Source organism: Rattus norvegicus, chromosome 2, assembly GCF_021556685.1.
Source record: "Rattus norvegicus strain SHRSP/BbbUtx chromosome 2, alternate assembly SHRSP_T2T, whole genome shotgun sequence".
In the NCBI taxonomy this organism is placed as follows: Eukaryota; Metazoa; Chordata; class Mammalia; order Rodentia; family Muridae; genus Rattus; species Rattus norvegicus.
Window position 1 is genome coordinate 3,375,409 of NC_141535.1, and position 17,952 is coordinate 3,393,360.

General features: G+C 40.1%; 1 pseudogene; it reads right to left on the reverse strand.

Annotated features, from left to right (window-relative positions):
• Positions 1 to 16,607: 16,607 nt before the first annotated feature.
• On the reverse strand, positions 16,608 to 17,053 carry Ube2v1-ps4 (ubiquitin conjugating enzyme E2 V1, pseudogene 4; annotated as a pseudogene).
• Positions 17,054 to 17,952: the final 899 nt, after the last annotated feature.

Here is a 17,952-nt window from a genome sequence, read left to right on the forward strand (position 1 = left end):
GAAGAGAGAGTTCAAGAGGGCGTGAAACCGTTAAGAGGTAAACGGGTGTGGTCAGCGCAGTCCGCCCAGAAGATTCAACCCAGAGACGCGCGTTTGGCTGTGCCGGTGATCCTGGCAGATCTTTCCCACTCCCCTTTCCTCCCGACCCCTTCACCCCGGCGCGTTTTTCTCCCCCCTCTAAGCGTCCTGCCGTCACAGTCCCTGTTCCTCCCAACAGGGGGGTCGGCGGGCGCTCAGGAGGCTGGCGCGGGGGCGCAGGTGCGGCCGTGGGTGGGGTTGGTGGGTGACCGCCCCTCCCCCCGTTCAGCGACAGGCCGCAGCCAGGCGCCCTTCCACCACGGCGGTGAGCCAAAACTGGCTACAGGACCGCTGGGAAGGCCCTACCGGGAAGGTGACTGGGGGGGCGGTGCGGCGCGGCATCACTAACGGGTCCCAGACCACCCCGTCCCGAGTGTTACCGCACATCCTCTCCATACAGAAGACACTGACAGACAGACAGACAGACAGTCAAACACAGACACACACACACACACACAGACACACACACAAATACATATTTAAGTATTTAAAATGATGCTAAAAAAAAACAGTTTTCCTGTTTAACAGACGTTTAAAGGGAAGTTGGCTGACAGAACGTTTTTGTGGTTTTTTATTCTCTTTTTTACCAAATAGGAGGTAGATCTGTTGGCCCTTTTATTAAAACCCAAAGTATTAAGTGGCGAGTCGATGTTTCAACTTTTCCCATTATGTTCCTTTCAGGAAAACCAGGGACTGTTGTTTCTTTGGCTTTTCCTTTTTGAAACAAAATGAAAGGAGCTCTACCAGTTGGCCTAGTTTCCCTGTTCCTTTTCTCTCTGCCACGGTATGCTCGATGAAATAAAGTAAATAAACGAAGATTCTAGTTATTTATTTGTTTGGGAGACCCGAACCCTCTCTCAAGAGATACTTCCATCTCCCCTCCACACACACACAAGGCCTCCTCCCTGTATGTGGGGGAAGGGGGAGGGGTGGACAGGAGCTAGCTGAGAGGGGGTGGGGTTGGGTGGGGCTGGAGAATGTGCTCTTCCAGAGGTCCTGAGTTTCATTCCACAGAAACCATATAGTGGCTCACAACACTCTGCAAAGCGATATCCCGTGTACTCTACTGCCATGTGTATATGAAAAGGGCTTTAGTATACTCATATAAATGAAAATAAGTAAAGGACACTTTCTCATTGGTTGTTTCTGCTGTTACTGGTGGAATTCATTACATATTCTGGTAGGTTCTTCTGTGTGATAACACACTCAGAAGCCAAACACTGTAGAAGTCAGTCTAACTGCATTCTTTGTTGTCTAGTTACCCGCAATAATCTTGGACCTGAACCGAACACCCAGCAGCATTTCCCAAAATCATCCATGTATAAGCTTTTATAAGCTGGACCACGAACACTAGAGTAACAGTGCAGACTGAGACTATTTGGAACCAGACTTCCATTTTGAGTTTTTGTTTGTGTTCTTGTTTTTTTTCTCCTGTCCTGTCCTGTTCTGTCCTGTCCTGTTCTGTCTTGCCCATCCTGTCTGTCTGTCTGTCTCTCTGTCTTTCTGTCTGTAAATCCACCCATATAGTTCTTTCCACGTCTTATATTTCAAAACAAATAATGCTTGTTGTGCTTCTCATCTCATTCAAGGGTACTACTCTCTAGATCAGAGGAGCCCCCTTACAATTCTCCACAGGTAGTGATGACTGGGGTGTTCAGTGCGACTAAGCAGGAATTATATGGTTGCTGCCATTATGCTTGGTCTTACCGAAGGTAGGGTTTCGGGGCATGGTTGCCAAGATGGCAAACAACAGACAGTGATCGAAGAGATGGAACAATAACCTACAATTCTCCCTCTCTTTCACTGTTTCACTGTCACTCACTTTGTCTCTCTTCCGCCTTCCCTCCCTCCTCTCTCAGACCTGAATGAACATTGGAACTAAAGTAAATGTTCAGTGAAAAGAAGCCAGGTGCGGTGCTGCATGTCTTTTATTGCATCACTTGAGTGGTGGAGGTGGGTAGAACCCTGTGAGCAGGCTGCAGACCTGATCCAGGTACTGATTTCCAGGGCTTATGTGCAAAGACCCCTGACTCAACTAAGAAATGAAGAGGAAATTAAAGAAACAGATACAATTAACTTGGAATAAACCAAACAAACTAAGGAAAAGGAAAGGCAGTATTGGGGTGGCGTGGCTTACAGAGGAGGGGCAATCATTTACTTGCCAGTGCCTCCTCAGTTGAATACACACACACACACACACACACACACACGGAGAGAGAGAGAGAGAGAGAGAGAGAGCGATCAATCTGTTAATCTGTTTGTCTCCCTCCCCTAGTTTTTCAGACAGGGTTTCCCTATGAATTCCTCTGTAGACTGATGGCTCAGAGGTCAAAGCTGCTGGCTGTTAAAGGTCTAGGGAAAGCATGAAGGCCTAGATGCAATGTGTAGGCCTAAGGGAACTGTTAAGGCCTAGATGCCTTGTGAAGGAGGCCTACATTATATATACATATGTACACACATATTCATATATCTGAATATGTATGTGAATGAGTATACACTCAGGTATCCTTTATTTTATTAGCTTATTTTGAATATAATTTCCATGCTAATCAAAAAGAGGAAATTTTCTTTGGCATTGGATTCATCTTGAACAAAAAATGGGTGTAAATAATCATATATTCAGATGTTATGTCTAATATTGAGAAGATATTCCCAGATATGCTTTTAATCCATCATAGTCCATGTGGGAACAGAAAACAGACTTAGTAAGAATTTTGGCCGGTGGATTTTAAAAACTTATATAGGGTTATTAAAAGCAGTGGTAACATTTTTTAACTTGATATTTTATATATTTACATTGCAAATGTTATTCCCTTGCCCAGTTACCCACTCTCCCAGAACCCACCCCCTGCTTCCATGAGGATGCTTTTCCTCCCATCCACCCACTCGCACCTCAATAGCATACCGTTATCCTGCACTGGAGAAAGGAACATTCACAGGACCAAGGGCTTCTCCTCCTATTGATGCCAGACAATGCCATCCTCTGCTCCATATGCAACTGAAGCATTAGGCTTTTACATGAGTACTATTTGGTTAGTAGTTTAATCCCTGGGAGCACTGGTAAGTCTAGTTGGTTGATAATGTTGTTCTTCCTATGGGTTTGCACACCGTTTCAGCTCTTCCTTCACTCCTTCATTGGAGTCCCCATGGAGTCCGATGGTTAGCTTCAAGCATGCTTGTCTATATCAGTGAAGTTCTGGCAGAGTCTCTCAGGAGACATCCACATCAAGCTCCCATCAATAAGGACTTCTTGGCATCAGCAATACTGACTAGGTTTGGTGGCTGCAGATGTGATAGAACCCCAGATGGGGCAGCATCTAGATGGCCTTTCCTTAAGTCTCTGCTCCACTGTGTCCCTATATTCCCCTCCCTCTTGAGTATTTTGTTCCCCTTCTAGGAAGGACTGAAGTGTACACATTTTGTTCTTCCTCCTTCTTGAGCATCATATGGTCTATGAATTACATCTTGGGTATTCCAAGCTTTGGACTAGTATCTACTAACTGTGTTAATTCACTCAGGATGATATTTCCTAGTTCTATCCATTTGCCTAGGAATTTCACGAAGTCATTTTTTTTTGAAAGCTGAGTAGTACTTCATTGTGCAAATATGCCACATTTTCTGTATCCATTCCTCTGTTGAAGGACATCTGGGTTCCAGCTTCTGGCTGGAGGGCCTTTGCACTAGAACTCTTCCAGTCTGATGTCTCTCAGACATGCTCAACAACTTTTGTCCTGGGTGAATCTAGAATCCCATAAATCTGGATATAATATTTTGTGTAAAATTACGAAAGCATTTTAATTAAATTGAAATATAGCAAAAGTTAAAACTATGGATAAACTCTCTTCCAACTTAATCTTTTCTTGGTTATTATCAGTATATAAGATACATACTGGGTGACAACAGCAAATTAAGAATTATCCTGCAGTCCCCTAAATATTTTCTATGTATCTGTGGTGTTGTGTGTTGTAAGAATGTTGGTGGATGTGAGTGTGTGGTGCATGCCTGTAACTGTGTGACTTTATCCAGCTGTGCATGTGTTTTTGGAGTTCTGAGAAGGATTTCCAGTGTCTTCCTTAGTGCTGTTCACTGTTCTTGACATAAGTTCTCTTGTTGAACTTGAAATTCAGTGTGGGATTGGAGAACTGGTAAGTGAGCTCTCAGGACTCAGAGGTAATAGTTATGTGTAGCTATCCCCTATGCCTGGCATTATGTATACATGCTGAATATTCACACCCAAGTCTATATGTTTCTACACTCTGAGCAATTTCCCAGTCCTAGAGTGATGAATGTTTGCTTAAGATTTGATAACAGACCTTAATTGTTTTCTTTTTTGCTATCGTTTGTAATTTTCCATAGGTAACTCTGCAGGTGGATATTATAAAACACACCTGAATAGACCAGAAAATAAAAATAGTAGTAGATGCATTACAAGGAATTCTATAAAACCGTATTTTGCATACTTACCTTGTGAAGCACACTTGATATTTCTGGGTTTGCCTGTTATATAAACGGCATAGTTTGATATAAGGACAGTTTAGACCCTTTAAATAGAGAAGAGTAAGAGAGATACATCTCTTGAAATAGTATAGAGAATGTGATACTTTATCACATGAGAATTAAAACAGAGCCACATAGCCTTCAGCAGAGGAAATGAGGGAGAAGTGTGTATATACCTTTTGCAGCACAGTCTCTGGAATAAAACAAACAGGGACATTTAAATAAATATATAGAAGTGTTTAAGACTTCATTTCTCTTCCAATATTTGCAATTACATCGTCAAACATTATATCTGCAGTCATAGATCACTGTGCTATCTAGGATTGCACGATGAGGATGGCATAGTGGCACTATAGCAAAATAACTGATAGGAAAAGAAGAGCAGTCACCCCATTAGGATTCATATGAATTGCATTTCCTCCCTGCTGGGAACTAAGAAACAATGGGTGAAACTCTACAAGTACCTCTGTAGTAATTTGGTGTCTTGGGGTTATATTCACAGGATATACAGCTGGAGCACATGGTGTTCAATTTATTTTTAGTTTGTGTGATTTAAAATGTGACTGCTGTCAGTAAACATTTTTGTGATGATTGCTTGAAATTTATTTGCACTTCATTAGAAATTATAGAATCATATTTTTAATTTGCAGTCCTGGGGGTACTGGTGGTTGTACATGGGGAACAACTAAGTCAGCAAATGATTAAGTCAGACAATACTGACGAAAAGAACATGGGATACCACAGTTACAGCTGCCTAAGAACTGATATCCACAACCTAAGGGAAGAGTCTCTTCCCTCAACCTCGACTCCTTTAAGACATTGGCTTCAGCATCAGACAGACCTTGACAAGTTTGATCCTGGGTAAGGGCACAGAACTAGTGTTCAGTTATTGTTTTGTCCAGGTCTTTCACACAGCCTAGGGCAGTCCTGGCTCCCACATTAATAGCTACTTCATAGTATTCATAAGACTTTCCAGCTGCATGTGACTTTTGAATGTTCTTTCATAAGCAGGGAAGTGTTAGATCACAGTCCTGTCTAACTGGCTGCTTTCCTCAAACCTGCCATTCCCTTTGTAACCTCTCAATATAATTGATAAGCAACATATTCTGTGGCCTTGTAGTCTCTCTGTCCCTTGCATCTGATTGCCATGTCCCAAAAACCTTTAATGATAACTCTGCCTCCAACTTTTTTCTTACTGTGAGTCATCTATTAGTCTAGATCACAAGGTATATATCCTACCGAAAAAAATCATATGATTGAGAAACACCAAAATCCTATAATTTCTTGGAAATTCAAAATCCTCACTCTCCTATCTTTGTCTTTAGTATCCCATCATGGTTATATGTGGCCATGATGCAATAAATCACTTCATACTTAAGGACTTAAGCATATTTTCCCTTCAGGACACTCGACACACAATATATGTGCTTCAGTAAAAATAAAAAAAAAACAAAACAAAAGAAAAACCTGACAGAACTGGTTCCCAGTTATACCCTAGCTGTCTCAATCCCTTAATATTTCTGGTGCCATTGGATATAGCAATAATTTATCTCATAGGCTCCATGCTGCCCCAATCTACTTTCTGACACACTATTCTTCCCAACATGGCACCCTGTCAGGCTGTTCCTCCCTCATCCACAGCCCTCTTGGTTGGGTTTCCACCACGCCAGGCAAACACATCCCGATTCTTTGGTAGGTCCATGCATCTGGCAACCATATACTCTCTTAAACTCAATTAAGTTGTCTTATGAAAGAACACATCAAACAATATTTTCTGATGCAATTGATAAGATATAATTTGCCAATCTAGATGGCACAAAATCCTGTACACACCCATCCCATGAGAATAGTCATAACAACCTGTAATATCTACAAAGAGGCATCTAAACATCTACTGCCATGTTCTCTGTCCTCTCACATTCTCACTCTGTCTTCCTCTGCCTCTCTAAAACTTTTCTCCCACCCATCCTTCCTTCTTATCCAATGACAGGCCTGGTTCTATCCTGTACCTCCCTTCACCTTAATAATGACATCGTTCTACTCTTTTACCCTTTTAATTAAACAAAAAACAGAAACTTTTATCTCAAATATAAGTTGAGCACAACTATTCTCATTCTGCAATTTAAAAGTATAAGATGTACCTAACACCCAGCCCAACTTTTATTAGTTAAACAGAACATTTAGATGTATTTTAGCTTTTAAAAGGCTTAAATCTGTTATATCCTGGCTAGCTCATGTATTATCTGATAACTAGCTAATTAAATATGTATTCTCGGATTCGGTTTGTCAGAAATTTATTGAGTATTTTTTGCGTCGATATTCATAAGGGAAATTGATCAGAAGTTCTCTTTCTTTGTTGGGTCTTTGTGTGGTTTAGGTATAAGAGTAATTGTGGCTTCATAGAAGGAATTCGGTAGTGCTCCATCTGTTTCAATTTTGTGGAATAGTTTGGATAATATTGGTATGAGGTCTTCTATGAAGGTCTGATAGAATTCTGCACTAAATGTGTCTGGACCTGGGCTCTTTTTTGTTGGGAGACCTTTAATGACTGCTTCTATTTCCTTAGGAGTTATGGCATTGTTTAACTGGTTTATCTGTTCCAGATTTAACTTCAGTACCTGGTATCTCTCTAGGAAATTGTCCATTTCCTGCAGAATTTCAAGTTTTGATGAATATAGGGTTTTATAGTAAGATCTGATGATTTTTTGAATTTCCTCTGAATATGTAGTTATGTCTCCCTTTTCATTTCTGATTTTGTTTATTTGGACACACTCTCTGTGTCCTCTCATTAGTCTAGCTAAGGGTTTATCTATCTTGTTGATTTTCTCAAAGAACCAACTTTTGGTTCTGTTGATTCTTTCTATGGTCCTTTTTGTTTCTACTTGGTTGATTTGAGCTCTGAGTTTCATAATTACCTGCCATCTACTCCTCCTCGGTGTATTTGCTTCTTTTTGTTCTAGAGCTTTTAGGTGTGTTGTCTGGCAAACTGAATCCAAGAGCCCATCAAAACAATCATCCAACATGATCAAGTAAGCTTCATCCCAGGCATGCAGGGATTGTTTAATATATGGAAAACCATCAACGTGATCCACGAAAGAACAAAACCAAATGATCATTTCATTAGATGCTGAGAAACCATTTGACAAAATACAACACCCCTTCATGATAAAAGTCCTGGAAAGAATAGGAATTCAAGGCCCATACCTAAACATAGTAAAAGCCATATATAGCAAACCAGTTGCTAACATTAAACAAAATGGAGAGAAACTTGAAGCAATCCCACTAAAATCAGGGACTAGACAAGGCTGCCCACTCTCTTCCTACTTACTCAATATAGTTCTGGAAGTTCTAGCCAGAGCAATCAGACAACAAAAGGAGGGCAAGGGGATACAGATCAGAAAAGTCAAATTATCACTATTTGCAGATCATATGATAGTATATTTAAGTGATCCCAAAAGTTCCCCCAGAGAACTACTAAAGCTGATAAACAACTTCAGCAAAGTGGCTGGGTATAAAATTAAATCAAATAAATAAGTAGCCTTCCTCTACACAAAAGAGAAACAAGCCGATAAAGAAATGAGGGAAACCACACTCTTCATAATAGACCCAAATAATATAAAGTACCTCAGTGTGACTTTAACCAAGGAAGTAAAATATCTGTACAATAAGAAGTTCAAGACTCTGAAGAATGAAATTGAAGAAGACCTCAGAAGATGGAAAGATCTCCCATGCTCATGGATTGGCAGGATTAATATAATAAAAATGGCCATTCTACCAAAAACGATCTACAGATTCAATGCAATCCCCAACAAAATACCAATCCAATTCTTCAAAGAGTTAGACAGAACAATTTGCAAATACATCTGGAATAACAAAAAACCCAGGATAGCTAAAACTATCCTCAACAATAAAAGGACTTCAGGGGGAATCACTATCCCTGAACTCAAGCAGTATTACAGAGCAATAGTGATAAAAACTGCATGGTATTGGTACAGAGACAGACAGATAGACAAATGGAACAGAATTGAAGACCCAGAAATGAACCCACACACCTATGGTCACTTGACTTTTGACAAAGGAGCCAAAACCAGCAAATGGAAAAAAGATAGCATTTTCAGCAAATGGTGCTGTTTCAACTGGAGGTCAACATGTAGAAGATGCAGATCGATCCATGCTTATCACCCTGTACAAAGCTTAAGTCCAAGTGGATCAAGGACCTCCACATCAAACCAGATACATTCAAACTAATAGAAGAAAAACTAGGGCAGCATCTGGAACACATGGGCACTGGAAAAAAATTCCTGAGGAAAACACCAATGGCTTATGCTCTAAGACCAAGAATCAATAAATGGGATCTCATAAATCTGCAAAGCTTCTGTAAGGCCACGGACATTGTGGTTAGGACAAAACGGCAACCAACAGATTGGGAAAATGATCTTTACCAATTCTACAACAGATAGAGGCCTAATATCTAAAATATACAAAGAACTCACGAAGTTAGACTGCAGGGAGACAAATAAACCTATTAAAAATGGGGTTTAAAGAAAAACTAGGGAAGCATCTGGAACACATGGGCACTGGAAAAAATTTCCTGAACAAAACACCAATGGCTTATGCTCTAAGATCAAGAATCGACAAATGGGATCTCATAAAACTACAAAGCTTCTGTAAGGCAAAGGACACTGTGGTTAGGACAAAACGGCAACCAACAGATTGGGAAAAGATCTTTACCAATCCTACAACAGATAGAGGCCTTATATCCAAAATATACAAAGAACTCAAGAAGTTAGACCGCAGGGAAACAAATAACCCTATTAAAAAATGTGGTTCAGAGCTAAACAAAGAATTCACAGCTGAGGAATGCCGAATGGCTGAGAAACACCTAAAGAAATGTTCAACATCTTTAGTCATAAGGGAAATGCAAATCAAAACAACCCTGAGATTTCACCTCACACCAGTGAGAATGGCTAAGATCAAAAACTCAGGTGAGAGCAGATGCTGGCGAGGATGTGGAGAAAGAGGAACACTCCTCCATTATTGGTGGGATTGCAGACTGGTAAAACCATTCTGGAAATCAGTCTGGAGGTTCCTCAGAAAATTGGACATTGAACTGCCTGAGAATCCAGCTATACCTCTCTTGGGCATATACCCAAAAGATGCCTCAACATATAAAAGAGACACGTGCTCCACTATGTTCATTGCAGCCTTATTTATAATAGCTAGAAACTGTAAAGAACCCAGATGCCCTTCAACAGAGGAATGGATACAGAAAATGTGGTACATCTACACAATGGAATATTACTCAGCTATCAAAAACAACGAGTTTATGAAATTCATAGGCAAATGGTTGGAACTGGAAAATATCATCCTGAGTGAGCTAACCCAATCACAGAAAGACATACATGGTATGCACTCATTGATAAGTGGCTATTAGCCCAAATGCTTGAATTACCCTAGATCCCTAGAACAAAGGAAACTCAAGACGGATGATCAAAATGTGAATGCTTCACTCCTTCTTTAAATGAGGAAAAAGAATACCCTTGGCAGGGAAGGGAGAGGCAAAGATTAAAACAGACACTGAAGGAACACCCATTCAGAGCCTGCCCCACATGTGGCCCATACATATACAGCCACCCAATTAGACAAGATGGATGAAGCAAAGAAGTGCAGACCTACAGGAGCCGGATGTAGATCTCTCCTGAGAGACACAGCCAGAATACATCAAATACATAGGCGAATGCCAGCAGCAAACCACTGAACTGAGAATAGGTCCCCCGTTGAAGGAATCAGAGAAAGAACTGGAAGAGCTTGAAGGTGCTCGAGATCCCAAAAGTACAACAATGTCAAGCAACCAGAGCTTCCAGGGACTAAGCCACTACCTAAAGACTATACATGGACTGACCCTGGACTCTGACCCCATAGGTAGCAATGAATATCCTAGTAAGAGCACCAGTGGAAGGGGAAGCCCTGGGTCCTGCTAAGACTGAGCCCCCAGTGAACTAGACTATGGGGGGAGGGTGGCAATGGGGGGAGGTTTGCTAGGGGAACACCCATAAGGAAGGGGAGGGGGGAGGGTGATGTTTTTCCGGAAACCGGGAAAGGGAATAACACTTGGAATGTATATAAGAAATTCTCAAGTTAATAAAAAAAAATAAAAAAAAAATGGGGTTCAGAGCTAAACAAAGAATTCACAGCTGAGGAATGCCGAATGGCTGAGAAACACCTAAAGAAATGTTCAACATCTTTAGTCATAAGGGAAATGGAAATCAAAACAAACCTGAGATTTCACCTCACACCAGTGAGAATGGCTAAGATCAAAAACTCAGGTGACAGCAAATGCTGGAGAAGATGTGGAGAAAGAGGAACACTCCTCCATTGTTGGCGGGATTGCTGACAGGTACAACAATTCTGGAAATCAGTATGGTGGTTCTTCAGAAAATAGGACATTGGACCGCCTGAGGATCCAGCTATATCTCTCTTGGGCATATACTCAAAAGATGCCCCAACATTTAAAAAAGACATGTGCTCCACTATGTTCATCGCAGCATTATTTATAATAGCCAGAAGCTGGAAATAGCCCAGATGCCCTTCATCAGAGGAATGGATACAGAAAATGTGGTACATCTACACAATGGAATATTAATCAGCTATCAAAAACAACGACTTTATGAAATTCGTAGGCAAATGGTTGGAATTGGAAAATATCATCCTGAGTGAGGTAACCCAATCACAGAAAAACACACATGGTATGCACTCATTGATAAGTGGCTATTAGCCCAAATACTTGAATAACCCTAGATATATAGAACAAATGAAACTCAAGACGGATGATCAAAATGTGAATGCTTCACTCCTTCTTTAAAAGGAGAATAAGAATACCCTTGGCAGGGAATAGAGAGGCGAAGATTAAAACAGACACAGAAGGAACACCCATTCAGAGCCTGCCCTACATGTTGCCCATACATATACAGCCATCCAATTAGACAAGATGAATGACACAAAGAAGTGCAGGCCGACAGGACCCGGACAGCAAATACAGAGGCGAATGCCAGCAGCAAACCACTGAACAGAGAACGGGACCCCCGTTGAAGGAATCAGAGAAAGACCTGGAAGAGCTTGAAGGACCTCGAGACCCCGTATGAACAACAATGCCAAGCAACCAGAGCTTCCAGGGACTAAGCGACTACCTAAAGACTATACATGGACTGACCCTGGACTCTGACCTCATAGATAGCAATGAATATTCTAGTAAGATCACCAGTGGAAGGAAAAGCCCTTGGTCCTGCTAAGACTGAACCCCCAGTGAACTAGATTGTTGGGAGGAGGGAGACAATGCGGGGAAGATTGGGAGGGGAACACCCATGAAGAAGGGGAAGGGGGAGGGATTAGGGGGATGTTTGCCCGGAAACCGGGAAAGGGAATAACACTCGAAATGTAAATAAGAAATACTCAAGTTAATAAAAAAAAATATGTATTCTCAAAGTTAAATAGTCTGAGTGGGTTATAACATTATACTAAGTTTTCACCCCTGCCAGTAATCTGAGACTGATCCATATATCTGTAAATATAGGAAGCTTATCATGGCTTCTAGAACTGAGACAGGTTATAGTGACAATTTTCTATTTGCACAGCCCCCTGTGAGCAACACATGAAAGTAGTCTTCAGCCTTCTGGCCTAGGATCATCAAACAGACTTTTGAAACACTGAATTTTGAAGGGATAATCATTCTGGCTTGGTAGAAATTTTCAGCCAACTTATTCTGCAATGTTTCGTTTTCTGGACAGTAATTAGTCTGTAGAAGAATTGGAGCAATTTTTGCATAGTGCCTGTCTGCCACAATAAATCACCTCACGTAGAGGTGGAGATTTTCAGTTTCTTCTTTGAATATACCAAAGGGGAGCTGGTGGGAGTGGACATGTCTCAATAAAAGATAAAGAACATTAAATGTCATATTTTGTGAACTTCTGGTGTTTTTTAGAAACCATCTAACTATATAAGTAATCTGGACTGTTGTCGATTATTTATTTTAATAAATTATCTTGAAAGCACTCTAACAATAAACTTAGAGACATGAATTTGCTATTTGGCCTTAAACTCACGTGCTTAATCATCTCTGCTTCATTTTTTAATAGCAGAAAAGGACTGGGTATAAGCCATCTATGCTCAAATGTGTTGTATAGGCACAATACGTGTACATCAGAGTAACAATATTAATTTTAAATCAATGAGAAATTTATATTAAAGAAAATCTTAAAAATCTAAATTTGTATCAAATAAATTCTGTGCCAATGTAAAAGATCATAATTTTAGTTTAGTAATAAATATAAAAATAATTATGTACAGCTTGAAGAAACAATTGAAGGGTTTTTGCCCCAATTACCTGGACTTTGGGGGACTAAAAGTAATTATTCTAAGGTTGTTTTTCTGAGGAATTTAGAAATGTGTATAATTTAACAGGGAGGAATTAGCTCAAACTGATTATACATAATCTCAGTCGGTGAAAAACCTTGTATTTATTACTAAGCTAAAGTTATAATCTTTTACATTTGAAAGTATATTATAATACATTACATTCTCTCCCATGATCTCTTACCATGATCTCTTAAACAGTGAAGAAAATTTGTACATCTTTTAAACTCATCTATTATTTCTAGCTTTATGTATATAAGCCTTTTAGAATTTGTCTATAGATATTCTACCTTCTGTTAATTAAGTAAACATTTGTCCTTTCATACTTTTCTTTATTTTTTATAAAGAAATATACTTGTATGCAGTCTACATTCTCTTTACCAAATCTCACCATATTTCCTACAATACATCTCCTGACACCATGTCTTCATCTGTTTAGCTTTTAGATCTCATCAAGAATCAGAATCTAGTGTCACTCCTGAAGGGAATTTATTGAAGCACAAGCAAATTACCAAGGCAATACCCCCCCCCCCAAATGAATGATTCTTCATTCACCAGTAGCCATCAAATGCCAAAAGCCCCTCAATATGGCATTGTCAAGGATTGGTCACCCCATCTAAGCCCTGACTCTAGCTGGGTTGATCATGTGAAAGTATTGTGTTCACACAGGTGCTGTGAGTTCATGAGTGTGATAACCGTGAGCTGTCCAGAGGACAGCTTTTCATTCTCTGTACCAAACAGCTATCACAATTTTCTTGATACAATAGAGATCAATTCAACATTCATTGCAAGAAGGCAGGAACATACTCATCTAATTATGATGGAGATGTTATTAAAAAAATTAGTTTCTAAATGCCTTTTATTTATGTAAAATTCCAGAAAATGTTATTTCTGTTTATGGTCTGAAACATCTTCCTTTCATTCATAACAAACACAATGATAGTTCTAACTTTTCAAATAACATTATAATATAATGTATATGTATCAAACTTTTCTAAATTTGTGTGCATGTGTATCCCATTTTTAAGAGTATTAAGTTTTTTCTTAAAGTTTTCTAGCTGTATTAATACGATTATAAGATTTTCTTTTTAAGTAAAATAACTTATGCATTATTTTACTAACATAAGTCTTAATTTTATATCTCAAATATTATTTTCTATTGCATGCATAGATGAATTTTAGTTGTTAACATTGGGTTGGTCAATTAGTTCCTTGTTTATTAAATTGTAAATTTATACTTTTGTGTTGAAACTAACTTTTGTAAAGTTTGCATACATAATTTTCATATTTATTCAGTTGATATCACATGATTCATAAAATTCTTTCTCTTCAAATAACTACAACATAGATTTTGATTAGTTTAATGAACAAAGACTATTAAATGTACCTGTACAAATTATTGATTTGAATACTGATTTGGATAATTATAGAGAATAATTTGATATTAAATACTGGGTAGGAGTGTGGGACTGCATTTTAACTCTCTGAATTATGCTGTTTCAAGGTTATGTTAGTGACTTTTTTTATAGATATGTACAGCATTAACATGACTTATATTCAAATCATTGTTCTTTGTCCTTCATTTTCTTTTTGACGTTTCTTAGTTTTTCATACTTAAAAGCAGTTTTAAATATTTGCTTCATGCATCTGTACATGTGTGCACAAATGAGTACAGGTACTTGCAAAATGTAGGAGAGGGTACCCAATTTCCAGAGCTCGATTGACAAGTAGTAATGACCCACCAAGTATAGATACTGGACACTGAACTTAGGTTCTCTACTAGAGACCAAGGAAAACCCATGAACCTTTTCTTTAGGTCCTGATCTTAATTTTTGTTAAAGGTTTACTTCTGTGTGCCTTTCTTATTCACGAAAACAACTTTGTCAAATTTGATACAAACAATTTTGCGTAAATATTCATCTTTAATTAATTGGGATTCAAAAATTTGGACTGTATTTCCTATTGATTTTAGTAAGATGATATCATACTGATATATACTATCAGAAAATCCTGCATGAAGTCACCATAACTGAAAATAGGAATAGAGAAGGCTTAAAAAATTGTACTTCATTAAAAGTTGACATGTCCACCATTCCTCTCATTAAAGTAAGCTCATATATGAGAAAAGATACTTCAAATCAATCAGTTGAGGATTTGTGTTATTCTTATACTATCAACTCAGCTTTACATTCTACCACTGTGACCAAAATCCTTCCCCAGGTGACTGCCATGTGGTTATTATCATTGTCTTTTTGAATTTTGCTGTACATGTGCCTAGTTTGAAAAATTTGAAACTTAATGAGGCTTGAATGGACTAAGAAAGAATCACCAGTGTTTCATTTGCTCAGTCCATTTTTTTTCCCTTTGCAACACCTCAAATTGCCTTTATTTCAGTATGCATCCACATTTCAACATTTAGTGGCCTTGAAGAGAGTGGGGAGCTTGTCAGTGATCCAGGAGCCAGGCCCACCTATCTGCAAACGATCTGTGAACATACTGACACAGAGCTCCTCTGGGTCCCTGCCCAGAGTCTGAGGAGCAACACTGAAACCCAAGTAGGCAGAGTCAGGGCCTCTTGCTCCAGCTGTCAGGCTCCACTCCAGACTCGATGGGTGATCAGGGTGACTGAGAGCCCTGTTCAAACCTCTTCAACTTGTAAAAACAAAGCAATTATGGGAAAAGGAACCAACTCAGAACCTGTGCACCGAGGACTCTCCACATGGCCTTTCTCTAGGCATATATCCAAGGACCTGAGCGGTGGCCCGTCTGAGTCGGCCTGTGACTGCTCTGTTCACCTCTAGACCTGAGCTCAAAGCTCAAGAGCTGATGGTGGTGGCAGGGCCGCAGACCAGCGCTCCCTTCCCAGGCTGGTGGCAGGTGAACAAGTGTGGTCCAGAGCTAAGGGAGGGAGGCCAGGCTTTTTCAACTTCATCTGATGGCTTCTGGCCACAGCAAGTGTTGGGTGGTGATGGGCAACAAGGGACTTGAGGAGGGGAAAGCAGCACCCCTTGAGAAAGGTGGGAAGACTGGAAGCTCTGAATTCCTCACCCGCGGCCAATTTCAGGGGAGGGGAGGTTACAATCTAAGGTTTGACCAAGGGTGTGAGTGGAGGAGTGGGGACCATGGCTTGGATGGGGCAATCACTTAAGACTTAAGAAAGCATGGGTACAGCCAGAGCACCCCAAACCTAGTGGTGGTCAGTCCCACGGCTGCTACCTGAAAACTCCCCATCTATTCTAAGGGCCACCACACAGCTGTGGCAGAGGGCGGGGAGTACAAAGGCATACCCAGGCCAAGTGCCAGCAGCAAGTGATTGTGTGAGATGTGTCTGTCCACAGTTGCATTAGCTGTTCCCACAGCTCCCAAAGGAAACCGATTTCAACACACCTTATTGATCCCATAAATTCAACCAGGCAGACAGCGGTTATACCCGACAGATGATGTTACACAGCACAACTTAGGTATTTCAAATGGACAAGAAGTATCAGAGCAGTGTCTCAGGATGAAGTCTAATGGGGCTTCCTCTCCAGTACTTTGAGGTCTACAGATGGATCTAGAAAATTCACTACTGTGGAAAATGAAGACTTGGGTTGGATGGAGAAGGGAGGCCGGGGCCTTGGTTACTAATGGCTGTAACTCTGTCCTTCTCGTGGCTGTGGCAGCTTCATGTTCTCTTTTGACATCATCAAGCGCCTCAGTTCCTGGAGGATGACTTTGATGCTGTGGGAGTTCTGTCAGTTTGCCAGCACTGCCATGGCTCTTGGATCCACCACTCCATTGAACCGCTCACGCCGTTCATATTGACTCTTGTTACAAATCTCACAGACTGGGATGCTTCTGGATACTAGAGTGGCCCACACTCTATCTTAAGGCTGCATATTCGGTTTTCAAAAATTGTTCTTGCAGGTCCAATTATCATGCCTGTCCATCTTGTGAGTGTCATGTCCTCATCATCCTCCAGACCCTACCTAACTGTGCTGTTGCCTACTCCTTTCTGGCCTTCTTCCACCTCTTCCAACAGTCGGAAATCTCGAAGGACTTTTACTCCTGAGCCTGTGGTGGATGCCATCTTGTGTCGCTATCGCTCGAAGTCAGTCCTTCCTTTCTTCCTCTACCCCTAGGTCCCTAGCTCCTTCCCTCTCTCTCTCTCTCTCTTTTTTCCACAGGGTCTCATAAACCCCAGACTTGCCTGAAGCTCACTATATATCCAGTGATGACTTTGAATGTCTTATATTCACCAATAAATTATAGATACGAACAACCACGCCTGATCTTGTACAGTTTTGGAACTCATCCAAGGGTGTCTTCCATACTGGCATGTAGCCTGTCAAATGAGCAACTTACCAAATCTCTTCCTGTTTCTTCCTTGTTCCCTTCCTTCCTTCCTTCCTTCCTTCCTTCCTTCCTTCCTTCCTTCCTTCCTTCCTTCCTTTGTTTCTTCCTTCCATGCTTTCTTCCTTCCCTTCTTTTGTTTTCCTTCTGTTCTTTCTGTTTATGCATTTTGTTTTCATTTTGATTTTGAAGTTAAAAGCTATTACTGAAGTTTTCACCTCTTGAAACCAGAAAGCATGAACTGTAGAGCATTTAGACATTCATATGTAGAAATCATTGTGTACCTATAGCAAAAACTATATACATTAAAGATGACAGCAGCATTATTGTCTCAACGTACTGGCTCTGTTCTTCAATTATTGTTAGAAACTTTTATTATTATTAATAGTCCACATCATCTAATATGTATACTATGAACATCTGCATTTTGAAAATGACAAAGGGCTATAAATTGCATTTCCAATGCAGTAACACAGAAACAAGCATTTTTCTAATATTCTCAATCTAGAGTTAATATTTTATCTATCATGCAAATGTATTTTAGAGAAATTCATTAAGGATTCTCCTCTTGCTTAATTGTAGGAGACATTATCAAAACTTCTGAGAAAAAAGGAATTCCAATGTGATTGTATTTAA